A 15,117-nucleotide genomic window follows, 5' to 3' on the forward strand; every position below is an offset into this window, starting at 1 on the left:
CTCTGTCCTATTGTCATCTCCTAAAAGGGGGCCTCCCTGACCACCCGACTTAAATCAGTCTCCTTGCCTCTCTTCCAAACATCGTTCAACACCTTATACTGTTTTATTTCCTTCCTGGTACTTATGATCAGAAACTATTTGTCTCCCCCACTAGACGGAAGCTTCTTGAGAGTGGGGCCTGCATGTGTCTTGTTCACTGCAGTGCTCTGAGTGTCTAGAACAGTGGCCAGCACAAAGTTGGCTCTCAGTCACTGAGAACGTTGTTTTCTAATAGGGTTCCAGCCTGGAACAGTGCCCAACTGTGTTCTTCCAGAGAGCCACAAACCTGCAAAAATTGGGTGTAAAAGTTTGGGCGTCTGTTCGTTCTTTCTGCAGAGAAGGCCCATGGCTTCCTTCAGCTTCTCAAAGGAACTAGTGAGGAATCCAAGACCGGGTCTGCTCCAGATGACCCCCTGGCCTCCCCCGGGTCCGAAAGCCAAGGGCTGATGCTCTGCCTCAACTATCCAGTCCAGGTCGGAGACCTGTTTTGCCATCTAGACAGATGAATATTTGTATAGGATTGGTTGCTATAGCTCTCAGGCGTCATAAGGACTAAACTTAAACTTTGTGCATGCTTCGTGAACTAAGATAATGATTCTGATGACAATGAGCCGATGGAACGATTCCCAGTGTTTGCCTGGAGTTTCCATGTGGCCTTCAGTTCAGGAATTGGAAAGCTCTAGGACAGAGGTCTCACCTGGGAGCTATGCCCAGGCCTCTGTGGGGACACTCTGGCCAGGATTCGTTAGAGGAAAGCTTGGTAGGTTTTCTATCTAGGAGTAAGAGCTCCCCGGGAGAACAGGAGCCTCTGAAGCAAGGATGACTTTGACCTCGGAAAGGAGACCACTCCTCCTGTTTCCCCTCTTCCTTTTATCCTTCTTCTTTATTTCTACCATTTTTACCTCCCTTTGGCCATTCCACAGTACTTCCTCGTGTACTGTGTCAGGACAGAGCAGTCCTCTGAGGGAATCAGGGTAGGGCTGAGAACCTACATTATACATATGGAGAAACGGAGACCCAGTAGAGCTGGGGCTCAAAACCAGGTCTCCTGACCCCTGGCTCAGAGGCAGATTCTCATTCTCACTAAAAACCTGCATGTCTTTCTGCTCAGTAACTCCACAGTCTGTCACCTGAACCACCTAACGGACCATCTCTGGGAGCCCGGCTGGGGCCAGGTAGGCCGCCTGTGTTCCCACGTACAAGCAGGAATACCTGGACAGGGAGAGAGAGGTCTGAAGTCTGGAAAGAGACCAGGGAGGTTTTGCTGATTCGGCATCTGCGAGGAGGAAAGCAACCAAGCAGAAAGTTAAATCAGAGCAGTGCCAAGAATCATCCCCTCAGGCCTTACATCACAAACAGTGTCAGGATCTCAGTGGTTCAGCTCTCCAGGCCAGAAATCTTGACGAATTTGGCATGTGGGGACTGGAGGGCCTGTAGGCGACCAGGTCCTATCGGAACAATTATGACTAAGCTGGGAAGAGAGAATGATATCCAGTATTACTGAGCAGACACTGGGCAAGACCTATTATGTCCATCATCCATTTCATCTTCACTTAATATACACGCTTAGGTAGTATGTTAATTTCCCATTACTGCTATAATAAATTAGCACAAACTTGGTGATTTAAAACACACATTTATTACTTTAGTTCTGTAGGTTAGAAGTCCTAAAATCAAGATGTCGGCAGGGTTGTGTTCCCTCTGGAAGCTTGAGGGAAGAATCTGTTTCCTTGCCTGTTTCAGCTGCTGGAGGCCATCTGCGTTCCCTGGCTCGTGGCCATCCTCCATCTTGTAAGCGTGTCACTCGACCCTCTTCTTCCTTCATCACGTTTCCTTCTTCACTTTCACCCTCTTGATTCCCTCTTATGCTCCTGTGATTATACTGGGCCCACCCAGTGGGTGTGTAATCTAGGATAATCTTCCCATCTCAGAATTCTTAACTTAATCTACAGTCTCCTTTGCCCTGTATGGTAGCATATTTACAGTTATTAGTTTGAAGCAACAGTAAGTGCAGTTTAAGAGGTTGAAAATAATTGCAAAAACTGCAATGACTTTTGCACCAACCTAATAGTTATAGGGATTAGAACATGGACATTTTGGGGGTGCCTTTTTTGTTTTCGGTCTGCTGTAAGCAGGTACAATTACCATTCCCATTTTTAAGATGAGGAGGCAAAGGTTCATAGAACTAAATAACTTGCTCAAAGTTCCAGAGTGGTAAAGCCAGGAATCCACACAAGTAGCTCAACTCCAGACCCCCGCCCCCACTCTCCATCACTTCCTTGTACGTATCTCTGCCTATGGCACACTCTTGGTGAGGCTGCTTCCTTCAGCCATCTGCCCCAAACCCATCCAACCTTCAAGCTTCTGGATGAAGGTTGTAACAGGCTGAATCTCTCCTATTCTTTCAAAGCCTGGGGTTGATAGGGCCCCCAATCCTACACCATTCGTGTATGGCTGGAAAATTGAGGATCACAGAGCCCAAGGTCACAGTGTGGACAGCTAGGCCCGGAGCCCTGGTCTCCCAACTCCAGCCACAGGCTGAAGCCAGCTCTGGCTGCCCCAAGTCTCTGGAGGCAAGGATCAGACTGGCTGATCCCCTTGGGGTAAAGATTATGTATCAAAACTCTGAAATGCACCTTTTGTGTTTTTGGCTCAAAGTCAAGGCTGCCAAGCCAAGAAGGCCGGGTGCATAGAGACTGACTCAGCCTGTCGTCTTGTTACTGAATCTTTCCCCAGACAGGCCCTCCCATTGGCTGAAGGTCACAAAGACCCCATTGTCATCTGGCCCTTGGTCCCCTGGGCAGAGTGGCCACTGACCAGGGCAAAGCCCAATAAGAGGATGAAATTTCACTGCAGCACCCCTCCCCACTCGCAACACTCCCACTGAGCAGCTTCAGATTTTCCCCTCAGCTCTTTACAGTTCACAAAGGACTTTTATACCCGTAATCTTATTGAGTGGCACAGTTAGTCTATAAAGCAGAAAAGTCAGGATTCACTAAGCACATTTTGGCCTTAACTAGACAGTGTCCCTCGGGAACTTACCCAAGGTCATCCAGCTGGCCCATGTAGAGCTGAAATGAAAACTCTAAACTCATCATTTGGTCCAAGACTCTTCCCACTGTATCAGCTGCCTCCATCGGGGTTCCCGTGAGAGTTTGCCAAGGCATCTCCTCACACAGCCTCCTTCTGCACTGAGGTAACAAATGGTTTACAACGTGTTGGCTGCACTTTGTCATGATGACAAAAACCTACCCAAAGAGAAGCGTTCATCGGAGTTCGGTTCAGCCCTTTGTAGGACCTGTGCGCTCAGGCCCTGCCTGTAGTCTGTCCTTGAGCAGCTCACCTCTCCTCTCCACCTCAGTTTCCTCACCTGTAGAATGAGCATGATTAGAATATTTGGCCCTCCTGAGTACAAAGTCAGTGTGAGACTCAAGGAAGCATGGGTTTTAAACAGTGAACACGAAGGCTCAGCTTTGGAGTCAGATCTCTGGGCGTAGGTCCTGCAGCGAGTTATTTAACTCAGGGAAACTTAGGGCATCTTATGTAACTTCCAGCCTCAGTTTCCTCAAGTGTAAAGTGGAACCTCCCACTTGAAGTTCTTGAGAGGATTAAGTGAGGTCATACGTATAAGGCATTTGACCCACTGTTGCATATTGTGACATAAGTTGTCACTAAATGTTCGCTATCTTATCATTTGATCATTAAGTCATTCACCATTTTCTAAAGTGGGTTCTACCGAATATTAGTCTTCAGAGAAAAATGGGGCCCCTGGGTTCAAGTGATTTGGATAATGTGGCATTCGTCACCTTCCTCGGGCGTATTCCTCAGGCATGTTAGACCATCCAAGGCTCTGGAAAGTTCTGCAGGAGAGAAATCTGTTTAACTCTGTTTAACCGTTACAGAGCCCTCTTTTTCATGAACTTCTGAGTGCATCCATCCCATAGAGCAGGTGTTCCATGAAGAATTCTTTGGGAAATGTTTATTTGATCCAACACCCTTGTCTTAAAAGAAACTGAAGTCCAGAAAGGTGAAGTGACTTGTCCTGGGTCACTGGGGCAGTGAATGGCAGAGCTGGGACTCGACCCAAGATAATGAATTCTTTGGCCTATTGCTCTTTCTATTAAAGCACACTGAGCAAACGCCTGCTCTTCGGCTGTTAATGTGGACAAGCACTCTCTACATGTTGAAGATTTGTATTATAGTTTCATAGCCCTTTCGCCTTTCTCTGGGGTTCTGTATCCCTGACTGAAGGTACCGGGCTCCCTCTGGCCTGAGCTGCCGTCTGTCCGCAGCCATGGGCGGGCTGGAGGAGCTCAGCAATGGATTGGTTCTGTCTCCTCCCATCCCTGGCTCTGTAATTTGCAGCTGCTGGGGCCAGGTCCAGGGAACACTCACACGCAGGCACCAATTTTCTTCTGAAACCCCACATGCCTGGATGTCTTTTCTGAAGGAGTGGAAAGCCCAATAACCCAACCCGCAACGTGGCAGCTCTTCCATGTTTCCTGACGTGGCCCACAAACCAAACCTCTCTTGAGTTTTAGCAGCTGTGGAAATGGGAATAATGATGGCCCGCCCGCCCAGCGACGTGGCTGTGCTTAGCCGACCTGGGAGGCAGCCTGGAGGCTCCCAGCTCTGGGTCCCAGGACTGGCGTAGAGGGGGGATAAGAAGGGGGATCTGGATTAAGCAGCTGAGCCCCTACTCCCTCCTCCATCCCAAGTCTCTTTCTGAGCCATTTCCTGGACAGGCAGGCCTCACTGCCCTCTTCTAAGGCAGATCTAACACTGTCCCAATATGGCATCTCTCCCCACTCCTGGCTCCTGTTCCTTCCCTCAGACGGGAGCTTCTTGTAACGAGTCTTTGAGATTCTCCGTGTCAGGGGTTTGCAAACTGCCTTTTCGGAGTTCTAGGAGTTCCATGCAAGAGCCTTAAAGGGGCGGAAGGAAAGCCAAGGGGACAGGTCTCCAGGCTCCCAGCCCACCCCTCCTTCCACGAGAGCAGAACGGTTTTTATCTGTCGGATATCTTGGGCTTTTGCTAAAAATTTCATTACTTAAAATGGTTTCACCACTTAAAGAAAAAAATTTTTTTTTGAAACGCTCAAATTTATTTGCCGCCCACGGGCTTTACTAGTGAAATAAAAATGCGCCCTGGAGAGGGTGATCTGTTCAAGGACACAGTATCACAAATTCCAAACTGTCCCAGGTACCGTGGGAAAGGGGAGCGTTCCGGGAGCCATGTGTGCGTCCTGGAGGGTGTGTGCAGTGTGCTCAGTCTGGGCAGCAGCCCGTAAGTAGTCCCTACTTCCTCCCCCAGGCAGCAGAAAGGGGCTTCCTCCAGCAGCATCTTCCTACATCCCTACAGGAAAAACCAGGGAGGCAAACGCAGCCTCGACAGGTACAGCAGGTGACAGGTGCGAGCAGCCCCTTAGCAATAAGACAATATAGGACCAGTGGGGCCTATGCCAGCCCCTGGAGCATGGCTCCCACCCTGAGGCTTTCGGATCCCTCTCCAAACAAAACCCATCTGCCAGAAAAATCTGCCCTTGAGCTACCAGTTCGGTACCTTCACTGATGGAAGCTGGATTCATCTTTCTCTACAGGCACTGACATTCCCTCTTCTCCACTCTCCCGAAAGAGAGGCCAGTGTCCAACCTGTAGGTTTGGAAAACTTGAAAGAGACCCAGGCCCTTGCTTCTCTCTCTTTCCTAATCTGTTCCTCTTCTCCTCTATCTTCTCATCTGTTTTTCGATCTTTTTTTGCCTAGACCCCTACTCTTTCCGTCCTTCCCATCCTTTTGAAGACAGCACTGGAGGAGGACTCAGGAGACCTGGTTTTCTCAGCCCTTCTGTAAGTGACGTAGGCAAGCCACCCCATCTCTGCTCCCCAGCTTGCTCTTGTGTAAGATGAGGATGTTGGGTTAGGTCATAGTTTCCAAATAGCTGGTGACAAGGAGCAAGATGAGGGGGCTCAGGTTCCCCCTTGGGTCCCCTGAGGCAGCTGTGTGGCTGTTTTCATAGTGGTCTCTTGTGTAAAGCAAGGCTTCTGTAGCTCATAATAAAACCTTTGAAAATCACTAAGTCATTTAACTTAAAGGCCTCGCAGCCTTCAAATTCAGTGCTTCCTCTTCTCTTTCTCTTCTGTCTCCTGCTTTCCTACCTCCCTTGGGTCCCCCACTCAGATTCTCGGGTTTGCTAGCCTAGCCTTGTGATTCCTCAGGATTGCAGCCCCAAGTCTATCCTGCTGTCTCTCTTAGAAGCCGGGCTCAGCCCTTTCACTTGCAACGTGGAAGAAGACAGAATTTCTTTCCAGAAATCCCAGAACAGTGAGAAATACCCAAGAGTCATGACAAACCATCGCCAGCCACCCATCTTGGTCACTGGTCCCAACACAGATCTCTAACTCCTCCCCTCCTCCACTAAGCTGCCCACTTCCCAGCGCCATCCCAGGTTGGACTATTCTCCTGATTCCGACATTTTTGTGGTGTGAAATCATCTCCGCCCCAGCCATCTGAAGCCGGGAGGGAGCTTGCTACAGCCCACTGCAGCTGGCCGGCCCTCCCTTCCCCTGCCACGTCCCACACCCTCAGCTCCTCTCCTCCAAGTGCTCAGAATTTCCATTTGAATTCCTTCCCGTTCTGGAAAGAAAGATAGACAGAATGGCAAGGGCCTGTCGGATTTGGCTCTCTGTCCTTTCCTCACAGTTCCTGGCTCAGGTCCTGTTACCTGGTTGACTCCCAGGTAAAGGTACTAAAATACATTTGTGAAATCAAGACAAAGGGACAGACAGAATCAAAGGAAGAAAGAGAGACAGATTCAGACAGAGGAACAGAAAAAGAGACGTGACAGAGTCTGTCATGATCGAGAGAGAGACACAGGCGAGGAGATTGCGAGAGGAAGAGACAGACCCAGAGAAAACTCACCCAAATCTTAGCAAGAGGACAATAGAGTGACTGCCTGTCTTCTGATGTCAGACTGCGATGGGAACTGGCCTAAGGATTATCCTCCTCTAGGGGATGTATTCTTGTTCTTGTTTGACTTGCTACTTACTACTGATTAGGGCTCTGATTCTGAAGTTACACATTAACTCACAGATTTCCATCCAGTTCAAGAAGGGCTCCACAGGTTACAGTTTTAATGCCTTGTAGGACATTTAGCCAGTGTTGTATTTGACCTACCAGTCTTTTTCTAGCGTTCTTTTCAGTGCCTATAGGTACATACTCTCTCTCTGAATTCTCTTTGAATCAGTTTTATCATTCTGCTCATTTCCTCATGGGGTAAATAAATTGTTGACATGCATTCATTTTTTATTTGTATGAGAGTTGTGTTTTCAAGCTTTAAAAAACTATATTTTGATGAGAGACAGAAGAAAAGTGAGCACACGAGAGGCAGAGAAAGGGAAAGGATAGACAGACAATGAGAGAGGTGCAGGAAAAGAGACACAGAGAAACAAAAAGAGATGAAGGCAGTGGGACTGAGACCCAGTTAAACCCAGAGAGAGAGAAGAGGTTCGAAGCAGAGACCAGGGTGAGCCATGTACATGCAAACCCATAAATAGTGGCAGCCTCTGGAGAGGGAATGGATTAGAGTGGAAAACAGAGGTGAAGGGGACTTTTACGTTCACTTCTTTATACTTCTGTATTGAATTTCTTATGAGCATATAATCACCTGTTATTCTATGCTTTTAAAATAGAGAATCAAACACAGAGGGTAAGGCAAAGAGAGACTATGAGAGAAGAAGAAACCACCTAAGAAAGACAACCTTGAGGGTAGCAAAAGCAGAGAAAGCACGATTCTGATGGAGGACCCTTGAGGGCAGGGACCAAGAATGGTTCATATCTGAAAAGGAGGTAACAGAGAAGAGACAAACACTGAGGAGACAGATGGAGGAGGAAACAGAGCAGGGGCAAGTAGAGGGGCAAACAGGAGCCAGTATGGGCCTTCTTTCTCCTTCAGAAGCCTGAGCACCCAGGCCTGAAGGCTGCTGTCTTCTCAGAGATGTGGGGTCAAGGAGATAGAGAGTGGGAGAGCCCCTGATAAGCACTTTGGGAACTAGAGAGGCCAGGTTCCCTCAGAGGTGTGCTGATGTGTTGATGTCTGAAATCTTCCCTCCACGTTCTGGGCACCACGGACTGTGGGTCCACGCCATGGAAGGGCTTTTCCAGGGCCCGGAACCAGCTCTGAGAACTGCCAGGCCCATAGGTAACCACCTCTGGTATATTAGAAAAATGAGGTAACTCAGGCCCAGCAGAGGGAAAGACTTGTTCAAGGTCACATGGTTAATTTGTACAACCAACGAGGAACCAAGTCTGTAACGCCCTCTCTGATAGTCTTTCCACTCTTGCCCCACTACTGCCCACTCTCCACACAGCAGCTAGACTAACTCTTTTAAATGCAAATCACTTTGTGTCCCTGCCCTGCTTAAAACCCATGCAGAATTCTATTTTCCAATGTCCATTTTCTAGCCAATGAGATGCGAGGAGTTTCTGAGATGGATCTTTTCAGGAATTTGACTCAGCTGGGAGGTCCCTCTCTTTTCCCTTTCCTCCCTTCCTCTTCCTGCTGCCTGGAAAACAGACACAATGGCAGGAGCGCCACGGCCATATTGGAGCACAGAGTGACCTTAAGGATGGAAGCCATTGGCTAAGGTGATGGGACCGAAAGAGCCCAGGTCTGATGATCAAGGAACTGCCATATCAACCCTGGAATTTTACCTGAGAGAGAAATAATTTTTATCTTGTTTCAGCCAGTATTGTTTGGGGGGGTTTCTATCACATGCAGCCAAACTTAGTTTTCATTGATTCACCCTTCATGCTTCCTACACCATTAAAATAAAATCCGAATTCTTTCTCTTGGCCCTCAACTCCCTATGTGATTTGGCCCCGGCTATCAGGCTTCGGCTCTAGTCTCTCCCTTGCTCCTTATTCTTGAATCCCTCCCTTGGATCCCCCACTCAGATTCTCGGGTTTGCTAGCCTAGCCTTGTGATTCCTCAGGATTGCAGCCCCAAGTCTATCCTATTATCTCTCTTAGAAGCTGGGCTCAGCTCTTTCACTTGCAACATGGAAGAAGACAGAATTTCTTTCCAGAAATCGAACAGTCAGGGCCATGTTGAATTATAGCCAGCCACCCATCTTGGTCCTTGGTCTCAACACAGATCTTCGACTCCTCTCCTCCTCCATTAACTGGCCTTCTCTCCCTCAGGCATGGTCATTGTTCTCCTACCTTAAGGCCCCGGCCCTTGTTGTTCCCCTGCCTGGAATGCTCTAACCCCAGGCCTTCAAAGACAAGCTACCCCCCATCTATCTGATCTCGGCTCAACTAATTCCTGAGAGAAGGCTTCATAACCTCCTAATCTCAGATTTATTACCCATCCCATCTCAATCTCCAGTCACTCTGCGGTACCCCCTGGGGTATTTTCTGTACAGCACTTATCACAAGATACAATCCTCTTGTGTGTTTATTTGAGGGCTTGTTCTCTATCTCACTCTCCCCAGAATCTAATTGTTACATGAGCAAGCATCTTTGTCACCCATACAGCCCTTGGGCCTCACACTATGCCTGCATTTGTGTGATGGTGATGATTTTCCCATTATCAACAACTCACCATATGAATTCTATGTTTTTTTTATTGCAATTACAGAAAAAAAAAGTCTTAGTACAAAGATAAGAAAGTTTAAGGAATTAAGTACAATTATTTGTAAGAAATTTACACTAATGAATATTAGGGTTAACTGGAACTTGATTTGGTGTTTAACTATTGGACGGTCATGCAATATAGTCTTTCCTAAGGTCTATACATTCTGGTTTTTTTTAATGTGCTTTTTCCTCTCCCTTTTAGTCACACTAAAAATGATTTCACAGAAAAATGAATTCATTGTATGCCAGACGTGTGCTGTGGGCAATAAAGGCATAGATCAGACATGAATTATGCCCATGCGTGATGGGTGGGTGAGAAAAGGCACATGCACACATAGCTAAGAGACACTATAGGAAAGAGCCCACCCAAATCCTGAGAACAGTGTGCTACGGGAAAGAAGCAGTCACTCAAGACCATATATCACATGAAATCATTGATAGGAAATGTCCAGAATCAGTAAATTCATGGAACCAGAAAGTTGCCGAGGGCTGGGTGGGGCAGGGGGTAGTCCTAGGGGAATTAGGGAATTACTGCTAATGGGCATGGGGTTTCTTTTGGGGGTGATGAAAATATTCTCAAATTAATTGTACTGGTTGCACAGCTCTGTGGATATGCTAAAAACCATCGAATTGTACACCTTAAATGGGTGAATTGTGTGGTATATTAGTTTACTAGGGCTGCCATGACAAAGTAGCACAGACTGGGTGGCTTAAACAACATAAATTTATTTTCTCACAATTCTGGAGACTGGATGTCTGAGATCCAGGTGTCATCAGGATTGGTTTCTTCTGAGGCCTCTCTCCTTGGCTTGTAAATAGCCATCTTTTCCCTACATCTTCTAATGGTCTTTCCTCTGTGAGTGTGTCCAAATTTCCTCTTCTTGTAAGGACTTGAGTCATACGGCATTAGGACCTACCCTAATGGACCTCATTTTAACTTAATTACATCTTTAAAGACCCTATCTTCAAATAAGATGGAATTCTTAGGATTTTAACATATTAATTTTGGGGGACGCAATTCAGTCCATTACATATGGTATGTGAATTATTGTCAATAAAGCTGAGAGAGAAAGAAAAGGAAAAAAGGAGGAGGACAAGAAAGAGGAAGAAGAAAAAGAGGGGAGGGAGGGAGAAAGAGAGAGAGGGAGAATAAGGAAGGAAGCAAGGAAGGGAGGGAAGAAGGAAGATGGATTCCCCTAGAGCAGATGTACAGCATGCTGGGAGATTCCAGAGGGAGAGCTTGCTCTTGCAGGGGTCCAGGGAATGACAGTGAGGATAGAAACATGGGGACAAATTTGAGAGTTACCTCCGGAGTAGTATAAAGAGTCTCTTGAATGTATACCTGATTGTGTCACTCCCCTGCCTACACACTGCATTCCCACAGGATACCCCCCAAGCTCCTTAAGACACTTATGAGGGCCTGAATAGCCTGGCCCCTGCCTACCCCTCCAGCCTCCTATCTCAATCCCCCATCCCTCACCTCCCCACCGCCACCGCCACCAACACATTCTAATAAACTGACCCACGTGTAATTGCCTTGTCAGACCAGGATCTCTTGAACTTCCAGCTGCCTTTGTTCTCCCTACCTGGGATGTTTCCCTGTGGACTTAAGCTGCTCACTTCTACCCTCCTTCAGCTCCCAGCCTAGACACCCCTTTCTTTGGAAAGCTTCTCCGACTCCCAAGGTCTGGATTAGGTAACTCCCCTAGAGGCTCCGCAACTGCTCATCTGTCTTCCTCACGGTACTGAGAGTTTCCTGCAGGGAGAAGCAATACCTTCTCCCGTCCATTGTGTTCCTAGCATTTCACAGTGTCCATCCTAGAGGACGGGCTCCGTCACTCATCTCAGTGAGTGACATTATACCTAGAGATGGAGGTGTGAAACTGAAAATGTTTAACTCCCATGGCTGAGAGTCTTTTTGTAAGCAAGGTTTCATTGAGCCATAAATGCCAACCAAAAAACTGGTCTTGGCACATGGAGTCTAAACTACGAGCCGCATGACTAGGGAGAAAAGACGGTATATCCACCATCCCAGAGTTTTGTAAGCATTTTTATACGTCAAGTAGGAGGAAGGGAGAAGAAAGAGGTCATCTGAAAGAATTTACAAGCTATAAGCAAAGGGGTGGGGGAAAGTGTAGGGGGCCAGCTCTGGCATAACAGAGTTGCATAAAGAAATGTCCGCTCCCGTGGACTGGCGTGGGCAGCAGTCCGAATGTCCTTGTGTAAACAAGCGGGGGCTCCTGGAGTGAGATGGTGCCTGGCAAAGATAATCTGTAGAAATAGCCACCTAGAAATTAATCTGAAGTCCAGCAGGAAAAGCAGGGATGTGAGAAGTCTTCTGTTAGCTGGTCAGCAGCCAATAGCACACTAACAGCTCTGCCTCTTCCTCTCACTTTCCAGCAGCTGTAAATTAATTTAGAACATCTCCGAATTTCTCAAAGGCAAGGAAAAGGCAGAAGGGACGCCTCCTGCTACAATTGTCTCTTTTATCCCTCTCTCCTCCAAGTTGCACAGCTTTCTGCCTCCCTGGGACTTTGGAGAGATAGCAAAGCTTGTCTGAGGTCATTGTTTAGCTCTCAGGCCATGGCTGGCTTCCACCCCTTAAGGCCCTTCTATAATTTCCAACCCAGACTTTCAGCCCCAAGGACAGGCAGTGTCCAGCTTCCCTCGGCTGCTCAGTTGGCTAAGGAGTAAGAAAGGGGGCCCTGTGCTCCCCGGGAGGGTGGCTAAGGGAGTGGGTTTGGGGTTGGGGGAAGCTGTGCCGCGAATGCCCAGGAGAGCATGGATCCATTTCAGGGGCTCTCAAACCCCTTCCCCCAGTGACCTCCCAGTGCGTCTCCAGCTCTTTTCAATGAAAAAGATCACTTCCCTATTGGTTCTTCAGCAACTCTCCCAGGTCCAGAGGAAAGTCACCCAGGGAGGGACCTGAAGGGATAGCAGCTTGTTAACTAAAATACAAGGGGGCAGTGTGGTCCTGAGCCGGGCTTCCCAGACTTCAGTCACCTGGCACCACCTTCCCCGTTTGTGCCACACCCTCACACATCTATAGCATTATTTGCTTTATGTCAACTTTTTAAAACCTAAATACATTTAATTTAAAGGAGAACTTATATCACTAATACATGAAAAGGAGTACCACTTGCTGTGCTAGTGTGTCCTGCCTGCCTCTTGGATCCACCCTCCACCTCCTCATCTGCTCTGGGCACAGAGGCTGACCTACCACCTGCATCAGGAGGCTTCTATGGCCTCTGTTTCCATTTGAGATTGGTTGGTGGGGGCATCAGTAGGAGACTGGGAAGACAGAGAAAGAAGAGAGCAGTTGGAGTATTTCTTTCCCCAGCTCTTTCCTTGGGGATCACAGCAGAGGGGCTGTGCTCCTTAGCTCTGGGCCCAGCTCGTGTCCCGAGGTCCCTCTCTGGTTCCAGGGACCATGTCTCCCCTCGCCCCTCAGGCCCTTTGCAGTTGCTGGCCGCGGGGAACGGCCCCATCCCTGTGGTTTACTTATAGGGGGCCCACATCTGTGTAAATAGTCCCTTGATTAAATTCTCAGATTACCCATTTAGAAAGTGCCATCTGTTTCCTGCCAGGGACCTGACTGCTGTACTTGTCGTAAATAGAAAGTAATTGACACAGTCTAATAAAAGTATGCTATGAAATTCTAACTCAGTGTAAAAAGGAGCAAGGAACCATTTCTATATAATGCTATAAAATGATCTCCAGGACATATTAACAAGCAACAAAAATGCAAGGTACAGAACAGTTTTTAGAGAACAAGGGAGAGAGAACTATTAGGTTGGTGCAAAAGTACATGTGGTTTTTGCAATTGTTTTTAACCTTTTAAACCGCAATTACTTGTGCACCAACCTATAAAAACATGTATCTGTATTTGCTTATATTTTCAAAGAGAAACAATTGAAAGGTAAACCCAAAATTAATAGACATGATTACCTTAGGGAAAGAGGGAGAAGGTTGTTGATAAAAGTTAGTTCTGTAAATATACCTTGTTATAGAGTTCTAACTTTGGAACTATTCAATGTTTTACATAATTTAAAATACTAAATTATGTCACAGACATAAACTAAATTCTAAAAATAAAAAAAGTACAGAAACCATGAGCTTAATTGTATATCAAGTTGTTGGCATAACCACCTGAGAATCATTATTTCAAGTAAATTTAACAGTATTTTGGCCATTCATCCTTACTGAGATACAACCTATGGGGAAAAATACATTCAGTAGTCTTATTTATTTTTTTAATTTAAAATTTATTGCAGTGACAATGGTTAATAAAGTTACACAGGTTTCAGGTGCATAATTCTGTAATACATCATCCATATATCACATTGTATGTTCACCACCCAGAATCAGTTCTCCTTCCATTACCACATATTTGACCCCATTTCCCCTCTTCTACCCCCTTACCTTCTGGTAACCACTCAGTAGTTTTATCCTTAGTATTAATATTAGTATCTTGAAACAGTAGGATAAAGAAATAAATGATATATGATAAGGCAAAAAAGTTATGTAAATATTATTAGCAAACACATTTATAGCCTAGCAGATAAAAATTTTTAAATAAAAAATGAAATGGAAAACCCATAATAATTTGAGCTGGGAATTTCAAGCCCTGAGTTTGTCACTTTCTGCCCTGCCTTCTCCAGCACTCTTGCAAGCAACCAACCAGCTGCATCATACCCTTATTGTCACTAAGGTGTTCGATGACAGCAAGTACTCGATTATTCAGAGCCTTGTCTTCCATAGGTACTTGCTTACAGAAATCTATGGCCAATAGTTTGAGTAATTGTTTTGCCACCACATGCCATGGACTACAGGAGTCCCCTTTGGCACTGGAAACAAGGTCATTCATTAGTGCCTTTACATCTCATCAGACCAGAGACACCCATTGAGAACACTCATCGTTCAGGTTCTGTTGGTCAGGAGTCACTTTCAGTGCCAATCTGAATCTACCAGTTTACAGGAATTACAAAGGGGTAGAGGAACAAATTTTAAAAACACCACAGGAATCCAATCACCACAAGAATCCAACCTGCCTGATCTAGAGTGCGGGAAATTCTCAAGACAAATAACACGGTTTCCGCAGTAATAATGGCATTAAGAAAGGGGTGGGAACTGGGGTGGGAAAAGGCATGGAGGAACTAAAATAGAGTAAAGGAGACATCAGAATAAAGTGTAAGGTGTGGATTTCTTTGTATCTTGATTCAAATCAACCAAATATAAATAAACATTTTTGAGATAATCTGGAAATTTTGAGCACAGACTGGGTATTGCGTGATATTAAGGAATTACTTTTAGTGATGTTAGTAGAGGTGATGGAATTGTGGCTAGATTGAAAAGTCTTTATCTATTAGCTATACACACTGAAATAGTTATGGGTATAATTGATAGAGTGTATGAGATTTGAAGTACTTCTGAAAAAAAGTGTGT

The 15,117-nt window shown here is 46.3% G+C and overlaps 1 protein-coding gene across 5 annotated transcripts in view; it reads left to right on the forward strand.

Moving 5' to 3' along the window:
* The window catches only part of LOC308491562 (ras GTPase-activating protein-binding protein 1), a 296,580-nt gene that overhangs the window by 194,582 nt on the left and 86,881 nt on the right, over nucleotides 1-15,117 (forward strand). The gene's annotated exons all lie outside the window — the stretch shown is intronic.

Source organism: Rhinolophus hipposideros (genome assembly GCF_964194185.1).
Source record: "Rhinolophus hipposideros genome assembly, chromosome: 23".
Taxonomy (NCBI): Eukaryota; Metazoa; Chordata; class Mammalia; order Chiroptera; family Rhinolophidae; genus Rhinolophus; species Rhinolophus hipposideros.